Source organism: Saccoglossus kowalevskii, unplaced genomic scaffold (assembly GCF_978046115.1).
Source record: "Saccoglossus kowalevskii unplaced genomic scaffold, keSacKowa6.1 SCAFFOLD_194, whole genome shotgun sequence".
Lineage (NCBI taxonomy): Eukaryota > Metazoa > Hemichordata > Enteropneusta > Harrimaniidae > Saccoglossus > Saccoglossus kowalevskii.
The window spans coordinates 21,971-40,335 of record NW_028188685.1 but is presented as its reverse complement, the minus strand read 5'-3'; the positions used below and the strand labels follow the sequence as shown (position 1 = coordinate 40,335).

Sequence of the window (18,365 nt, the reverse complement as noted above, 5' to 3'; positions counted from 1 at the left end):
GTCCGCAAAGTAGCCGAAATAAAAAGCATGATCATTTGAACACTGCTATTACAAAACTGGTAGGAGGTAATAAATTTGGGGCGAAAGTATTCAAACAAACCGATAGGCTGGTTGGCATCCGCTCCTCTCAAAAAACAAGCAACATGTTTTCGGCTGTTTCTATGGCAGGAAATGAACGTGAAGATAACGTCGGTTTATAACTAAAACCGAATCACGAAGTTCGCAAAAAAACAAACATTCAGTCTTTAGAAGTTACTTTATTTTATTGTTAGGACGTATTCTGTTGTTAAATTTATTATTTCCAACCGTTTTGCGATAGTATTTTCTAGATTGAAGGCAGCATTTACAGTTCATTCAAAGTTCATAGTTGCGTTGGGAATACGTTGATACAGTGTAACAATGTCGGCGCCAGTGGTATCTTACCAGTGCACGACGTATTCAAAATAAAAAGCATGATCATTTGAACACTGCTATTACAAAACTGGTAGGAGGTAATAAATTTGGGGCGAAAGTATTCAAACAAACCGGTAGGCTGGTTGGCATCCGCTCCTCTCAAAAAACAAGCAACATGTTTTTGGCTGTTTCTATGGTAGGACATGAACGTGAAGATAACGTTGGTTTATAACTAAAACCGAATCACGTATACGAAGTTCGCAAAAAAACAAACATTCAGTCTTTAGAAGTTACTTTATTTTATTGTTAGGACGTATTCTGTTGTTAAATTTATTATTTCCAACCGTTTTGCGATAGTATTTTCTAGATTGAAGGCAGCATTTACAGTTCATTCAAAGTTCATAGTTGCGTTGGGATTACGTTGATACAGTGTAACAATGTCGGCGCCAGTGGTATCTTACCAGTGCACGACGTATTCAAAATAAAAAGCATGATCATTTGAACACTGCTATTACAAAACTGGTAGGAGTTAATAAATTTGGGGCGAAAGTATTCAAACAAACCGGTAGGATGGTTGGCATCCGCTCCTCTCAAAAAACAAGCAACATGTTTTTGGCTGTTTCTATGGCAGGACATGAACGTGAAGATAACGTTGGTTTATAACTAAAACCGAATTACGTATACGAAGTTCGCAAAAAACAAACAAACATTCAGTCTTTAGAAGTTACTTTATTTTATTGTTAGGACGTATTCTGTTGTTAAATTTATTATTTCCAACCGTTTTGCGATAGTATTTTCTAGATTGAAGGCAGCATTTACAGTTCATTCAAAGTTCATAGTTGCGTTGGGATTACGTTGATACAGTGTAACAATGTCGGCGCCAGTGGTATCTTACCAGTGCACGACGTATTCAAAATAAAAAGCATGATCATTTGAACACTGCTATTACAAAACTGGTAGGAGGTAATAAATTTGGGGCGAAAGTATTCAAACAAACCGGTAGGCTGGTTGGCATCCGCTCCTCTCAAAAAACAAGCAACATGTTTTTGGCTGTTTCTATGGTAGGACATGAACGTGAAGATAACGTCGGTTTATAACTAAAACCGAATCACGTATACGAAGTTCGCAAAAAAAAAACATTCAGTCTTTAGAAGTTACTTTATTTTATTGTTAGGACGTATTCTGTTGTTAAATTTATTATTTCCAACCGTTTTGCGATAGTATTTTCTAGATTGAAGGCAGCATTTACAGTTCAATCAAATTTCAAAGTTGCGTTGGGATTACGTTGATACAATGTAACAATGTCGGCGCCAGTGATCTCTTATCAGTGCGCAACGTAGCCAAAATAAAAAGCATGATCATTTGAACATTGCTCTTACAAGACTGGTAGGAGGTAATAAGGTAATAAATTTGGGCGAAAGTATTCAAAAATCAGTTTTTGGCTGTTGCCATGGCAGCAGTGGGCCAATTTGGTTTCAATTAGTGACGGTACGACCTGCCTGTCAAGTATGGACAAAATCAGCCAAGCCAAGAAAAAAATCACAGAGCAGTTAAAAGCAGTTGCCGGTGAAAAGTTACCCAAACTTTCAGGTTAATTTTCTCTCTCATGAAAATATACATAAAAAAACAGTAAATTTATGCCCACACTCAAGCTGAGTAGAGTGAGCTATGTCCGTGCATTTTAATCCTAGAAATGTAGGGTGAGATACATTTGGCGCAAATGTATTAAAAAAATCTGTTTTTTGGATGTTGCTATAAAAACGGTGGGCCTGAATTTGTTTTCAGATTTTACAACCTAACTAGAATGAAGGTGTGACTTGCCTGCCAAGTTTGAACCAAGTCGGCTCAGCCAAAAAAATAACAGAAGAGTTAAAAAGCAATTCCTGATGAACAGTTACCCCAAATTTGGGGTCAAATTTCTCTGTAATGAAAAAAGATATCAACAATTCAAATAGTAACTTTGTGCCCACACTCAAGCTGAGTAGAATGAGCTATGTCTGAGGCGTTTTATCTCAAATTTGTATGAGGAGATATATTTGGCGCAAAGCTATCCAAAAATCAGTTTTTTGGCTATTGCTATGGCAACGGTAGGCCAATTTTTTTTCCAGATATTTCCTAATAACTAGGGTGAAGGTGTGACCTACCTGCCAAGTTTTAGGGAAATCGGCTAAGCCAAAAAAAAAAAAGAATTAATACAAAAACAGAAGAATTAATACGTGAAAACACTGGAAATCACACACACACAAGTGATTTTAATGGCAATCCTAGCGGAGCGGATCGCCAATAGAAGTCTCAATCAGCTAGGCCCTGAAGATAGCGTCATCACACAGTATTCCATGAATGAACGAAATTAACATAACAATCTCATGCTTACAAATAATCATTGACAAATTGTTACTACCATATACTAAAATATGTTTAGATATTTAGAGTACTAACAAATTTCCACTTCCGGTTCGGTTAGACCATGGAAGTTTATACCTCCAGGTTTATACCTCCATGGTTAGACTTAAAATACACCACAAATATTCACTTTTGAGATATAATTGTTGGTATGTGTTGGTTCTTGGGTATTTCAGCTTCATTGTCCTATACTTCATTTAGTAATTCGAACTTCCCAGATTGCGTAAAAACGGAGAATTTCGCGATTTCGACATCAAAAATGCCTTGGCTTAATTGTTTGCTAAGGAACGGCCGCTTAGGTATGTGCTCTGTAACTTGTAGCACATGAACCTAAAAACGTTAGGTAATCAATTTCACAAGAAGTTGACTATCCCTGATACGGGTATTGCTAAATCGCCAGCTGTGAACTTTATCAGGGTTCCCATATGAAGTTACACATCATTCTAGCAAGGAAAAATATTGATTACTTTTGTGCAGGTTCTATAATAAAATATGAAATAATTAATATTTCATTTTTATTTATTAAAATATGTACACATTATATCTAATTGGGGCGGGAATTGCCAAGCAAATTTATAAAATTATAAACCAATATTTTCGTAAATAACACTGACCGTGAAATACGCCCTTGAGAAGTGTTACTGACGGAATATTTTATATTGCAATTTCTTGCAATTTGAATTAGTTGTATTGTATATATATATATATATATATTTCTTTATTTCATTGTTGAGACTGAGTTATATATTTGTTACGTACTATAATTTATCTCTATATTGGAAAACGGTTATGGGGATTATTAATTTTAATAAACAATATTCAACTATTCTTTGCAACACCAATAAGATCATAATGATAGTGATTCTTGGTCTTTGAAACTATGGGCATTATCAGAGCATGGGTCTTATTTTGGATCTCCGGCCAGAGCAACTGCACAAATCATGAGGGCAAATTAATAGCTTTTAAGGATGGTATTCCCAGAATAGCGCAAGTTATTAAAGAAACATAAAACTTTAATTCTCAACAACGATGAAAGGACCAGTTACTGCGACAAAGCCTTACTCCCCGCGAGACCCACCCAAAACAAAACCCACTTACCGCGAAAGCCACTTACCGCGAAGCTACTAGTATATATATAAATTGTATATGTAATAATTTTATCGATATAGAGATTTACTTTTTATACAGATAATACTGCCAATTAGGTGTTTGCCACTTGCGCAAACCTTACCGGATTCGACCCAAACCCTACTACCTAGACACGTTCGTTCTCTGTGGCAGTCACTATCATCAAATCGGACCCTAAACGATTTTCTTTTGATTAATTTCCACTATTTCAGGTTGTAAAATATAAGAAAATAAATGTCTCGACAAATATTGAATTGTGAGACTAAAATGTTAAGTTGTCATCAAGTCTTTTATAAATTTGTTCAACATTTGTTTTTGATTTAGTTTTAGCGACATCACTGAAGTGCACTACGCGACAACATTGGTCGATTTGTGTTACTTTGCAGTGTTACTTGAAATGATGTTAAAGATTTTTTCATCTTCAAGAAATATCTCTAAGCACGTTCACAGTAAAATAGCCAATGCTTCAACAAATTTGATAAAATCACAAAATAACACAACGTATAAGAATAGTACTTACGTGGCCACTTGTTGGCCATTTTAAATTCAATACAATGTTTGTATGGGCCACTATTATTTGGTGCGAACCAAAGGTGAGTGAATAATACAGCTCATGACATCAACCAGCTCCACAAACAAATACTTAGAGGTGATGACGGTTTTATCATAATCGAACAGTCAAAACAAAGAAGAAATTTTACCGAATTTAGCTTACGAATCGTGTGTCAATTATGCGTCTTGTCTAAGCGTCGTTCGTGTTTCGAAATCAGCGGAATTATAACCATTTTCATCGTTTTTTTAAAATAAATTTTCACTCTTTTATTGTCTTTTATTTGTTTTTTATTTTATTTTTTATTGATTTATTTTACTTTTATTGTCATTGGAACATGTTTGTAATTGTAATTCGGTCTATAACCAAAGGCAAAGAACTCACGAGCAGTCGTATATTACATCTTCGTATTACATAGTTGATATGGATGAGTTTTCACCCAGGTATATACTATGACATAAGCTAATTATAATACTATTCATTTACATTAATAATTAATAGACATGTTTCAAAAAACAAATATCACATGTTTTTGAGTAGGCTCGACATTATGGTCCCAGAATATATCAAAATATACTTTGAGGTAAATTGGGATGGAGCATCCGCACCCTGAAAATAGCCATATATATGTAATTTTTCTGATTTTATTTCAAAATTCAAGTTTAAAATAATTGCTATTGATTTGCTATATCGCATTGTGTTTTGAGAAGTAGATTTGTTAATCCTTTGAAATATTATACCTAATTCATACTTAACTTTTTCCAACGTTAAAGTTTGTTTCCATATCAAGATTGATGTGACTTGGTTTGGAGGTGGGAGGGGTAGAGGGGATGCTAGGCTACACGGTCCCCTATGTAACATGTGGGTTACTATACATAGATTCATTGCAGTTGTTTTTTGATTTGTCTAAGAATAGTACATAACACATTAAATTGTTTTATTTTGTTTCACTTTCAGATTCACAATGAAGTAACCATATAAGATTATTGTACTTATAGTTTTGGGCTGCATGCTATATATGCTATTTAATATTCTTAAAGGGGAACTAAATAGAGCCTAATTTGGTGTTTGTATTTACCAAGTTATGTATATTAATTATAAATTTGAAAAAAAAAATGAAAAAAAATGATTATCTTCAGAGTTATGATGATTTAAATATGAGAAACCATAAACCTGCGAAGAACTTCCGTTTGCGCCATCTTGCCATAAAAACGCCCTAACGAGGTATAAACAGGAAAGGTAACAAAGCATGATGACGAAATAGTATCTGATTTAATATAAACAACTTAGGGAGCCATAGTTGGCTGGACTGGTGAATTGACTTCTAGTCCAGGTTGTTTCGACTTTTACGTTAATGTTATTTACAAGCGTATCAACATACAAACATTATGGATGTGCGATTGATCGAGACGGGCATTTTTTTTGTCTAACTTTCTAATAAATGCTGTTTCCAGTACTGCACTGTGCGTGCAAATTATTTCAAAGTCTGGATGCTGGAGTATGCAATCTTGAGTTCGTAGGGTGGTGGTGGAAACATTTTCGTCCATGTATTCACGGGGCTGCACTAGCAAATCATGGGACAAGTGTCACAGGAACACCAAGCAGATTGTTCACAGACTTCCGTGTAATTTGAAATAAAACTATCATCCGAACAAGGGGCATCGTCGACGATATACTCTCATCACTCACACTAGACTGATCTGAATCTTCACAGTATACCGTACTTCCCTGATCATAAGCCCCGAGGCATGAACACGTAAGGGAAAAGTAAGGGATGAGCTTATACTCAGAAAAGATGATTTTGTTTTGGAGTTAAACACTGTAACCATCTTGCCAACAACGAAAAATTATCCAAACAAATTATTCGTTCACCACGCCGGGCTCGGGAAAATAATACTTATTTTTGAAAAAAAAATGCGTCATTGATTTTCACGACACTTACAATGAAGAAACAAACATGTTCATACAAAACACACACATTTTATTACAATACGATTTACATACCGTCGGAATTTACGGTGAAATAATGGGTAGGGTCTGTGGGGGAAACAGTCAAAGGCATTTATCATTATCTTCGTTTTGGTATATTTTCGATCGTACGCAAACTCTCGACGCAAAGCAATTTTTCACCCTGAGGTTTTTCAGCACTATTAGACCTGAAACAACTTCCTTTGACCTAGCAGGTCATGTCTTTCATTAACCAATCAAAATGATGTGTCGTAATGATGACATTTTCCGATTATTGACGATGATTTTTTAACGCAATGCGGAAGTGAATTACCGCAATGTTAAAATGCGATCTGTAGCACTGATTGCAACGATAAAAACGATGATTTTTTTCCCTAAAAACTGGCGATTCGCAATTTCCGAAAAGTAAACGACGGGTAACCGTGGGTAAACTGAGTGTGGAGGAAGAATTTAAACACCTTTCACGGTCGCCAACATGTCACATCGTTCAAACCCCAGGCCTTTCATGATAGTCTCAAAGTAATTTAAACCATGCACAATAACCAGGTACACGACTTAACGATCACATTTTTGGCTTTTCGAAAGCTACTACTCAAAGAAATATGGATTACTCCAGTATTGCAACATCGGGGTTCATTCTGAGTAAATGACAGAATAGAAAGGATGCGAACCACGTTGTGTACATTCGCCATGCACTCTGAAATTAATGCGAGTTTTCTCATAAAAGCACGAACCAAACTACCATGCCAATCACGATTATTATGAAATGAAACACACTTTTTACACGCATATTTTAAAGAATATCGTCGACGCCCAGTAAAAACACTGTGGGCTTATAATCGTGAATGCCCTCAACTCGATAAATACCTAGTAAAAATAGAGGGATGGGATTCATACTCGGGAGGGGCTTACGATCGGAAGTACGGTACTTTAACGCAATTGGGCTTCCACTCTCAGAATACTGTGGTTCAAACGCATAATGCTCTAACCCAAGTTCTAAAAAGCACATGGTGCATATAAAAGTTGAGTTTATACTAGTAGTACACAATGCTTGGCAGCATGAACGGCTATGTACAATGGCGTATACGAATGCGATCAGATCATTGTGTCAACACAGGTGGCGCTATTCAGCACAGACCTGTGTCTTATGACGCATAACTAGCCTCTAAAGGCTAAATATCCATCCGCCACCAGTTTACTCAGAGTTTCTTCCGCGGAACTATATACAAGTATTTTTCTTATTTTGAACACATTCTCTCCCGATTTTTAGCAAGATTTAATCTTTAATGAGTTGATCAATTAAAATAACGCACAACACTCATCAGAATGTCTTATTTTATTAACATTAAAATGCACGTAAATTGGGAGGTCAAAGGTCTAATTTTTCTCAATATTATTAGGGCATTGTGTCAACACAGGTGGCGATCTGCATGCATTATGGAAGATAAACAGATAATTGAGGAATCAAGAACCTTCATAGGTTTTAAGAAGGGCCCCAAGCAACAACAAATCGACTGCTTAGTAGCTTTGCTTGAAAAAAGGGATGTAATGGCCATCCTTCCTACAGGTTTTGGTAAAAGCATCATCTACCAACTAGCTCCTTTTGTCACTAGTTTGAAGAGGGGTATCCCACTTGCTGATATTAAATCGTGTGTAATAGTGATCACCCCACTTAACAGTATAATGGTAGATCAGTGTACCTCCTTATCCAAGATGGGGATTAAATCTTGTGCTTTAGATTACCAATGTACCCAAGCAGAAACATTTCTAGTGGACGACATTGATGATGATATGGATGATGAGGAAATTAGTGATGCACAAGAGATATCAACATTGGTTTCCTTAGAAGATGTTGCATCAGGAAAATACCAAGTTATTTATGCGCACCCAGAAGCTCTGATCAGTACACGGAAAGGAGACTTGTTGATGAATAATTTGTCAAAGAATAAACACCTATCTTGCATTGCTATAGATGAAGCACACATGATACTGGAATGGTAAGACTTTTATTTACTTTTATTTACTGTTAGGGAGTTAGCCTTATGTAAGATATGGCGCCCTCAGCGTCCATACTGATAACCCGCTTGTTTATACACTTAATGTATGCAGCCTCTTTCTGACCTCTCGGTGTATAATATAAACATGGCGTCTTAGATATGCTGTCAGTGTTCAGTCACTCGTCTTGTCATTAATTATCTTCAATGAACAGAACCCATAACATGGTGTCAGAAGTGGTGAAGTTTTGGCGAAAATAGTGTGGATCACAGTAGAAAAGCCTGGATTACAACACAGCTACCAAAACGAAGACTATTGAGCAAAGAAAAATACAAGACTGGCAAGTTTGACTCCGTACATGTGTTTGAGCACAGATCGCCGCTATTATTGTTGTGAACAGTTTGACAATATCACCGATTGAATATATGTGAGTGCAGACACTTTTTTTGAAGTATCCAGCCTTCAAACTGACTCAGATGTGTGCAGCACAACACTTCAAAACCGTGAGTAACATAGCGTAAAATTTGTTGTCAGAGTTGACCCCAGTGATTGATCATGGCAACGAACAATTCCATTCCCGCTCCAGAACCAATGAACTGTAATGGAAATATAGCAATAAATTGGCAGACATATCGTGAATCATATGAAGATTACAAAACAGCCACTGAGCTTGATAAGAAAGATAAACCCATCCAAGTTGCTACTCTTAAGATGTTAATGGGTACAGAGTGTAAGAAAATACTGAAAAGATTGCAACTCACAGATGATGAAATGAAAGAGCCTCAGACAATCTTAGATAAGTTAGAAGCACACTTTGTACCAAAACGCAACGTTCTGTATGAAAGATATGTTTTTCACAACGCAGAACAACAACCCAATGAAACCATAGACCAGTTAGTAATCCGACTACGTCAGTTAGCTGAACCATGCAAATTTGGCACATTCGAAGATGAGATGGTTAGAGATAGATTGGTCCTTGGCTGTAAAGATTCCATAGCAAGAGCAAGATTATTCAGAGAGCAAGCAAGTGACTTACACAAAGTCATAGAATCGCTTAGAATAAGTGAAGTTTCACGGCAACAGCTAAGTCAAATGGGAAATGATGTCACAGTAAACCCAGTCAACTATGTAAAGAAAGGAGGTAAACATACAGAAAGCAATCGACATAAATATACTGAGCAACGCAAAGAAAGACCCAAGTATAAGCAAACGAAAGATAAGTCCTCCCAGTGTAGATATTGTGGTAGCAACCATGAACGTGACAAGAACAAATGTCCAGCCTATGGTAAGACTTACAGGAATTGTGGTAAGCAAAATCACTTTCAATCTGTATGCAAACAGAAGCGTCAAGTACAACAGAATCTACACCAGCTCCAGGATGAAGTATCAGATTCTGATGATTCCATATTTAAGATAGATACTATTGGTGCAGTTCAATATGGAAATAGAAAGAAATTCTATATACCAATAACATTTCGAGATACGACTGGTGAAACAAGAATAAATTGTCAATTAGACACTGGTGCAACCTGTAATGTGATGACATATAATGACCTGTGTGACATAAAACAGCATGGCAAGCCAGCATTAGAGAAAACAACAGCAAGGTTGAAGCTCTATGACGATAGCATAGTAAATGCTATTGGTGAATGTAACCTAATCTGCAAAGTTAAAGATAAAGAATACACACTGAACTTCAAAGTTATAGCAGGAAAACAGAAACCACTACTATCTGGTGATACATGTACAAATATGGGACTGATTACTCTTAATGTTGTGAATAGTATTTCACAGGAAGCAACTCCTACATGCACATCTAAAGATAACGTCATCAATACAATGATGTGTTTGAAGGTCTAGGGTGCCTGCCTGGTGAATACAAAATTGAAATAGACTCAACTATTAAGCCAGTACAGCATGTACCAAGACGCGTTCCCATTCCACTGAAAGCAAAATTGAAAGCCAAAATAAATGAAATGGAAAGGAAAGGCATAATAAAGAAAGTTACTAAATCCACAGACTGGATAAGCAGTATTGTAGCTGTTCTGAAACCAAACAAGTTGAGAGTATGTCTTGATCCCAGAGATTTAAATCGAGCAATTAAACGTCCCAAGTATCAGATGCCAACGCTAGACGAAATTCTACCTAAGTTATCCGATGCCAAAGTATTCTCGATTCTAGATGCCAAAGATGGTTTCCATCAGGTCAAACTGGATGAACAAAGCTCCTACCTGACAACGTTCTGGACACCTTTTGGCAGGTACAGATATGTACGGATGCCGTTTGGCATTTCATCAGCTTTGGAAGAATTCCAACGCCGCCTTCATGACGCATTGGATGATATTCCTGGTATTGAAGTCATTGCAGATGACATACTTGTGTTTGGATGTGGAGACACTCCTCAACAATACATGGAAGACCATGACAAACAGCTAAGAAGTCTACGGCAGAGAGCGAGAGAGGTTAACTTGAAATTAAACAAAAAGAAGCTAAGATTATCGCTCAAAGAAGTACCATTTATGGGAGAGCTGATTACCACTGATGGACTCAGACCAGATCCTCAGAAAATACAGGCGATACAGAATATGCCCAGACCAGATGGCAAAAAAGCAGTACAACGTTTACTTGGTTGCGTTAACTACTTAGCTAGATATTTACCCAAACTAGCAGAAATCAGCGAACTGTTAAGACGACTGAAAGAAGACAAAGCTGTATTTGTATGGGAATCGCAGCAAGAAGAATCGTTCAGTCAAATAAAGCATCTTATCACCCATGCACCAATTCTGAAATACTACGATGTAAATGATGAGGTAACCATACAATGCGATGCTTCGGAAAAAGGATTAGGTGCCACACTTCTTCAAAACGGACAACCTGTGACATTTGCGTCAAGATCGTTGTCTCCCACTGAGCAAAACTATGCCCAAATAGAGAAGGAATGTTTAGCAATCGTTTTCGCATGTGAACGATTTAATCAATACATACATGGACGAGAAGAAATCACCATAGATTCAGATCACAAACCGCTTGTACCTATCTTCAATAAACCGATACACCGAGCACCGAAACGCTTACAGCGCATGATGCTACGTCTTCAAAAGTACAACATCAAAGTACAATATAAACCCGGCAACCAGATGCACATTGCTGATATGCTCAGCAGAGCATACTTAACAGAGAAGAGTACTAGCTCCAACATGCCAGAATATCAGTTATTTCAGCTAAAAATAGAAGACAAGTTGTTTCAAGAAATAGAGTCCATTAACCAAGCTCAATACCAACGCATTAGTGATCCTACTCATCAGCAAATTCAAAAGCTAACACAAACAGATACAACTCTACAATCCTTAATGACAACAGTATTAGCTGGATGGCCAGACAACAGAGATGATGTTCCAATATGTGCAAGAGACTATTGGACATACAGAGAAGAAATCACAGTACACAATGGTGTTCTATACAAAGGAAATCAAATCATAATTCCAAAACAATTGAGACCACAAATGCTCAATAGAATTCATTCAAGTCACTTAGGTGCTGAAGCATGTATACGGCGAGCACGCGACGTACTATTTTGGCCCGGAATGACAGCGGAAATAAAGGACAAAATCACACAGTGTAGTCCTTGCAACGAATACCTCAGTAAACAACAAAAAGAACCTTTGATGTCATACGAGATTCCATCACGACCATGGAAAATGGTTGGACAAGATTTGTTTACATACAACAAAACTGACTACCTAATTACTGTTGATTACTATAGTGATTACTGGGAACTTGACAAATTAGATACAGATACAACTTCATCAACTATAGTTAACTGTACTAAATCACACTTTGCCAGACATGGCATTCCAGAGAATGTAATTTCAGACAACGGACCGCAATTCATATCCAATGAGTATGAAACCTTCGCACGTGAATGGGAATTCGAACATATAACCTGCTCACCATACCACAGTCAAAGCAACGGGAAAGTCGAGTCAGCTGTCAAGATATCAAAAAATATCATCAAGAAAACAAACAAAGACAAGAAAGACTTACAGCTAGCAATTTTAGATTGGCGAAATACACCCAGCACTGATGGCAGCAGCCCACTACAGAAATTAATGTCACGTAGAGCCCGCACACTATTACCAACTCCAGAAGTATTACTTCAACCACAAGTTATCCAAGGTGTAGCAGAAAACATAAAACTTAGAAAACAGAAGTCCAAATTTCATTATGACAAAAGTGCTAAAGAACTACCAGAGCTAAATATAGGTCAACAAGTTAGATTGCAACCTACAAACCCCAGAGAACCATGGAGAAAAGCCTCATGTGTCAAAAAAGTGGGTCCACGTTCATATATATTGCAAACAGAGGATGGAAGGATGTATAGACGGAATCGTAAATTCATACGTGAAACTGCAGAACTATCTAGTCAACCACCGAGTAATCAACCGTCTCAACTAGCAAGTCAGCCTGAATGCACTGCGTTACCAACTCAACAGTCAACACCAGCAGTGAGTAATGATAAGCCGGATCATACATCTACACAACCAATTCCAGAGATTCCAGTGACAGAGACCTCACTGAGTCAAACAACAAGATCAACTCGAACCAGAAGCAACATTAAACCGTCCGCCAAATACAGAGACTTTATAATGACATGAACACTAAGTTTAGTATTTAGATTAGTGATTTAGTTATATACATAGTACTAGCGTACTATAATGATCGGACAATTATGCTGATATAACATTCGATATTTGATTCGATATTTGATTCGTTGTTTTATACGTATATGTTACTTGACACTGTTCGATATTTGATTCGATATTTGATTCGATATCTGATTCGTTGTTTTATACATACATGTATATGTTACTTGACCCTGTTCGATATTTCATTCGTTATCTGATTCGTTCAAGATCTTTGCATATGAGAAATGACTTTTAGCATCCTGATGCAGCATCAACATCCAGTGTGAACATTGAACTTTAATCTTGATAAAAGAAGGGAGATGTTAGGGAGTTAGCCTTATGTAAGATATGGCGCCCTCAGCGTCCATACTGATAACCCGCTTGTTTATACACTTAATGTATGCAGCCTCTTTCTGACCTCTCGGTGTATAATATAAACATGGCGTCTTAGATATGCTGTCAGTGTTCAGTCACTCGTCTTGTCATTAATTATCTTCAATGAACAGAACCCATAACATTTACTACTTTATTTACACAAGCTTTGTATAGGAACACCACAGTACCTCATTAAAAGTGTGGCCGGGTTACAATCTATATGTGAAAAGAAGTGTGGGGTTTACATATCAAAAAAGTGTGGTCAGTTTACAATACAAAAAAGACCAAAAGATTTGACTGCAGATGAATAGAGAAAAAGTGTAGCTGGTTTACATAAGAAAAAGCAAAAAATGTGGGTTTACAGCAATAAAGAAACAGGGTCACGTGAGTTGTATAACTTTCTTAAGGTCACTTACCAAATCTAAAATCAGCATTGTGTTACTACAGACAACAATGTAGTTAACAGACTGGAAAAATAGAAATTACACATTGTCAAATATTTTTGACGAAGTCTAACAAAATTTTAAGTAAAAATCTCAACTAATTCACTGGTGTGCAGATCAAATAAACATGCAACAACTACCCCTCTGTAATTTAATTACTAAAGATCTATATAGAACTTGTACCACTCATGGTCATGTGATCTATTGTTTGCAGCGCGTGTTTATTTCTTTAACACCCATTGTTCTTATGCAGATAAGTAAACCTTCACGGTTTCATTCATATGCATATTAGTAAACCTTACGGTTGTATGAATAGACTTCAATAATACATGAATGCAACTGTAAGGGGTACTAATCTCCATATCAATCTAACCGTGACGGTTTACTAATTTACATATGCAGATTAGTAAACCTGCACACTCAAGGTGCAAGTCTCTTGAAATTGGCCAAGTTCTCAGTTGGAATCCCTTCCCACGAACTTCCGAAAGACTGGCCTTGCTGGGAATCGAACTCAGTTTTTCTGTACAATAGCCAGTGACTTATCTCAGTGAGCTAATTGTTGAGTTGAAAGACACACCTGCTAGAACATAGATAATGTCAACTGTGATATTCATAATCAGGTGATCCAATTCTTTGATGTGAGCTGCACGGTGAATCTCACCACCATGGCGAAAGCAGCAGTGATTTATTTTGCTGTTTTTTCGTGGTATAAATAGGTAATTGTATGTGTTCTTGGTACAGTTTGGGGTAGAATGTCATAAACCGCACTCTGTCTTCGGCCTTGTGTGGCTTACAACATTCTACCCCAAACCGTGCAGTTTAGAATGGTAAACGCACTCGAATGCGTACAATTACCTATACTAACACATTGGAAGAAACTAGATTTCAGTAAATAAAGTTCAATCTGCATCCTGCTCATCAATAAAAAAAATCTGTTAATTGCACGTCTGCTGCTATGACGGGCAACAAATTCTCTTAATGCATATTTATCACAATACTGAAAAACACTCCCTTTTATACCTGTAAACAACTCAAGTTGCCTTCCTTCTGAAACACGAAAAGGTTTCACATGCCTCAAATGGTTTGACAGTATGTTCATGTCATCATCACTTGATTTACTACTATATCGTGATTTCTTTGATTTTACTCCTGCCATATCCCCCAAATTATCTGCCATATTTGACAACACACAAGCTGCTTTTGAGGAGCTCTCTATAGCTTTATCTGTTTTGCTGGCACCTAGAGCACGTATAACTGTTTTGACCCGTTTGATATTGTTTTCCTGTTGCATGTCTGCAGCCTTGTTGTGGCCCCGTCTTCCTGTGGAATTAACAAATGCCCCTAATTTTACACGCACTGATTCTTTTTCAGACAAAAGACTTTCTGTCTTGGTGAGAAAATTGATGCATTCAATTGCATATTTACTTCGAAGGGAAGTCAAACCCACAAATGTGGGAATCAACCGTTTTAGTGTAACAGTTAATCTCTTGATATCGCCTGCTCATATCAGTTCATTTAGCTGCATGAGATCCATGGATGCTTTCAGGAAGCAAGCTGAATAATTGAATAAATCATCCTGAACAACAGGTGGCTTGTCTTCTGGAAGGATTGGATTTTTTACCAATTTACCTATAAAAGATAAAAAAGATACATGTGCATGAAATTACCGGCATACAAAAACAACCGAATTGATAATAAATAAGATTCTGGGCTCTATGTAAATTATCAATGTACAACAATTTTCTTTTTGAATATTAACAATTCTAGTCAGTTGAAATTTAACTCATTTGCTGCAAATACAATACAAACTAGGAAAGGGTTGCTTACCATCAATTACCATGTCAAGATGCTTTCCTCTCAAATTTGCTGGTACTGAAATATTATGTACTTGATCCATATATTGTATCTGCCAGTCTTATCAATGAGAGAGAATTTTTCACATGCTAACTCAACTAACATTGCCCTGAAACAAATTGAATTGTTTGTGAATCGTGTGTAATGTCTAGCATTTGAGTGTGATACAACCTGCATAATTCACACATAAATGCAAGTTTGTATGCAACTATTTGGATTCTTGAATCTTGATATAATCCTAATGAGTTTGTACCAAAACTAACAGGATCTGTGAAAAAACGGAGAGGGGGGGGGGGGCTATATCTTTGATTGGCTGACATTTGCTAATTGTTATAGAAATTAACAATTAATTTGACAGATTACCACCAAAATATATAAAGCTTGCAGTTATGAGAGGAATACCCCCCCCCCCTCCAACAACACAAAGCAACTCAAGTAAAATAAATGTAAAATTTCAAACCTAGCCACAGTGAAGACAAAGTCTCTGTGAAACTCAAAACTATTGGTAGACTTGACTTGACCATTTACATTGCTTCGACGGAGAAGTGCTTTAAAGTGTGCAAGAGTTCCTCCTTCCCTTGAGTTTTCACTTTTAAAAAACTTCTTCACTATTTTCTACAGGAAATTAAATGAAATTATATTTTATTACAGGGGTGGTGCTTTTCGGAAGGATTTTTCAAAGATTGGAGAGCAACTACTTTCTAGATTTCCTGGCCTTCCAGTAATGGTGTTTACTGCAACTGCCTCTCCAGCAGCCCAGAAGCAGCTTAGTAAAGCACTTCGTTTGAAAAATCCCAGTTTGATAATAATGAACCCAGACCGTCCAAATATCAAGTACAAGAAAGTCTTCCGCCCACCTTCAAAAGATACTGAAGACCATCTTGAGGAAATTCTCAAACCAATGCTACATGGTCTGTTGAAAGAGAAGCTAAACTATCCACTTACTATAATGTACACTGACACAATTGTCATCAGTTTTGCCTATGGTTATTTTGACAAGCATATGGGTAACCAGCAATATATTGGTGAATGCATTCCAGAGAATCGTATGTTTGCACAGTATCAACAGGTATACACAGATAACATGAAAAAAATAATTATTCAAGAAATATGCTAGGAAGATAGCAAAATAAGGCTGGTTTTTGCCACAGTTGCCTTGGGGATGGGTTTGAATGCTCCTCATATCCGTTCAGTAATTCACTATAAACCTCCAACCTCTCTTGAAAAATATTTCCAAGAAACAGGAAGGGTGGGACGGGATGGTAGGTTAAGTACAGCAACACTTTATTATAACAACACAGACATACGTGGCAACAGACCAGGAATAGAAAAAGATATCATAAAATATTGTCGTAATGAGAGCAGATGTTATCGAGAGGTCATGCTGGAGCACTTTGGACACAAGCCAAGTGATGATGTAGATAAAGAGTGGTGTTGTGATATTTGTGACACAAACCTCTAAGAGATCCTGTTCCATGTGGAAAAATTCTTCCACCACTGGAGAAAGCTGTTCCAGTCTTTCAGTTGGAGTATGAGTACCAGCTCTCAAATTTTTGGCTGAATCAAAAAACACCCTGGTTAACTGATCTCCACCCAATGGGATAGATGCAGTTTCAAATTCATCCTCTAGAAAAATAAAAATAAAGTAGTTGTACTAGTGTAATGTATGATGGAACAATTTCCTTCATTTAGAGTTGCAACTGCAGGAAATATTTAGCCTATTCATTAAAGTATTTATTTTCATCTGCTGTACTTATCCTGGTATAAACACCATCTCTTAGAACACAACACTGATTGAAATGTGAGCAGCTTCCATATTAATTTGTTCATGACACCCACTAAATCCCAATGATGTTTCTTTGCGACATTGCTGTTTTCTTAACGAGTTCCCTGCCCACTTTCCTGGGCAAGTTGCATGTTTGTTGTGTCTGTTTCCACACATTGTATGTCTTTAAACTCACCACTAGTCACTGCTATGTTCTGTGACTGTTCATACATTGTGATACAATTTTCTAGTCTTTTCATTGGTAATATAATAACATGTCCAGGAAAGCTGGAAGCAAACGCATTATGAAATCAACAAAGAAACTTCACAGGGGTTTTGTGGCTTTTATGAAGGAATTATTATTGTTGAGGCTGTAAACAGTGGCATCTCCTTTACATTTAAAATGATTTTGAATACCAGCAGAATGAGGGTGGGGGGTCTTAACTTTAGTAAGGAACAGACAAATACTCAGATGAATGAACTTAAAACATGCAAAAGAATGGTTGCTTATCTAAGAATGATAATATAGTTGATAGTATAAATATTTGTTAGTTATGTGACATAAATTGTAAGTGAAAAGTACAGAGCCCTGGCTGTGTGAAATAAAAGCGCACATGTTTGGATACTTTGCAACAACCCATTGCACATGTTTATTTTTAGGACTGCTGATACAGTCACTGGATTGTGTTGTCAGCAGAAGTTGAGATACATACATCCTGTCTCTCCCTGTGGCATAATGGTATGTCTCAGACAGTGACATGGTGATTGTGAAATACCTTGGAATGTGCTGAGCCCAGTGTTGTTGG

The 18,365-nt window shown here is 36.9% G+C and overlaps 1 pseudogene; it reads left to right on the top strand.

Annotated features, from left to right (window-relative positions):
• The first annotated feature begins 8,125 nt into the window (after positions 1–8,125).
• On the top strand, positions 8,126–17,256 carry LOC102805516 (putative ATP-dependent DNA helicase Q1; annotated as a pseudogene).
• Positions 17,257–18,365: the final 1,109 nt, after the last annotated feature.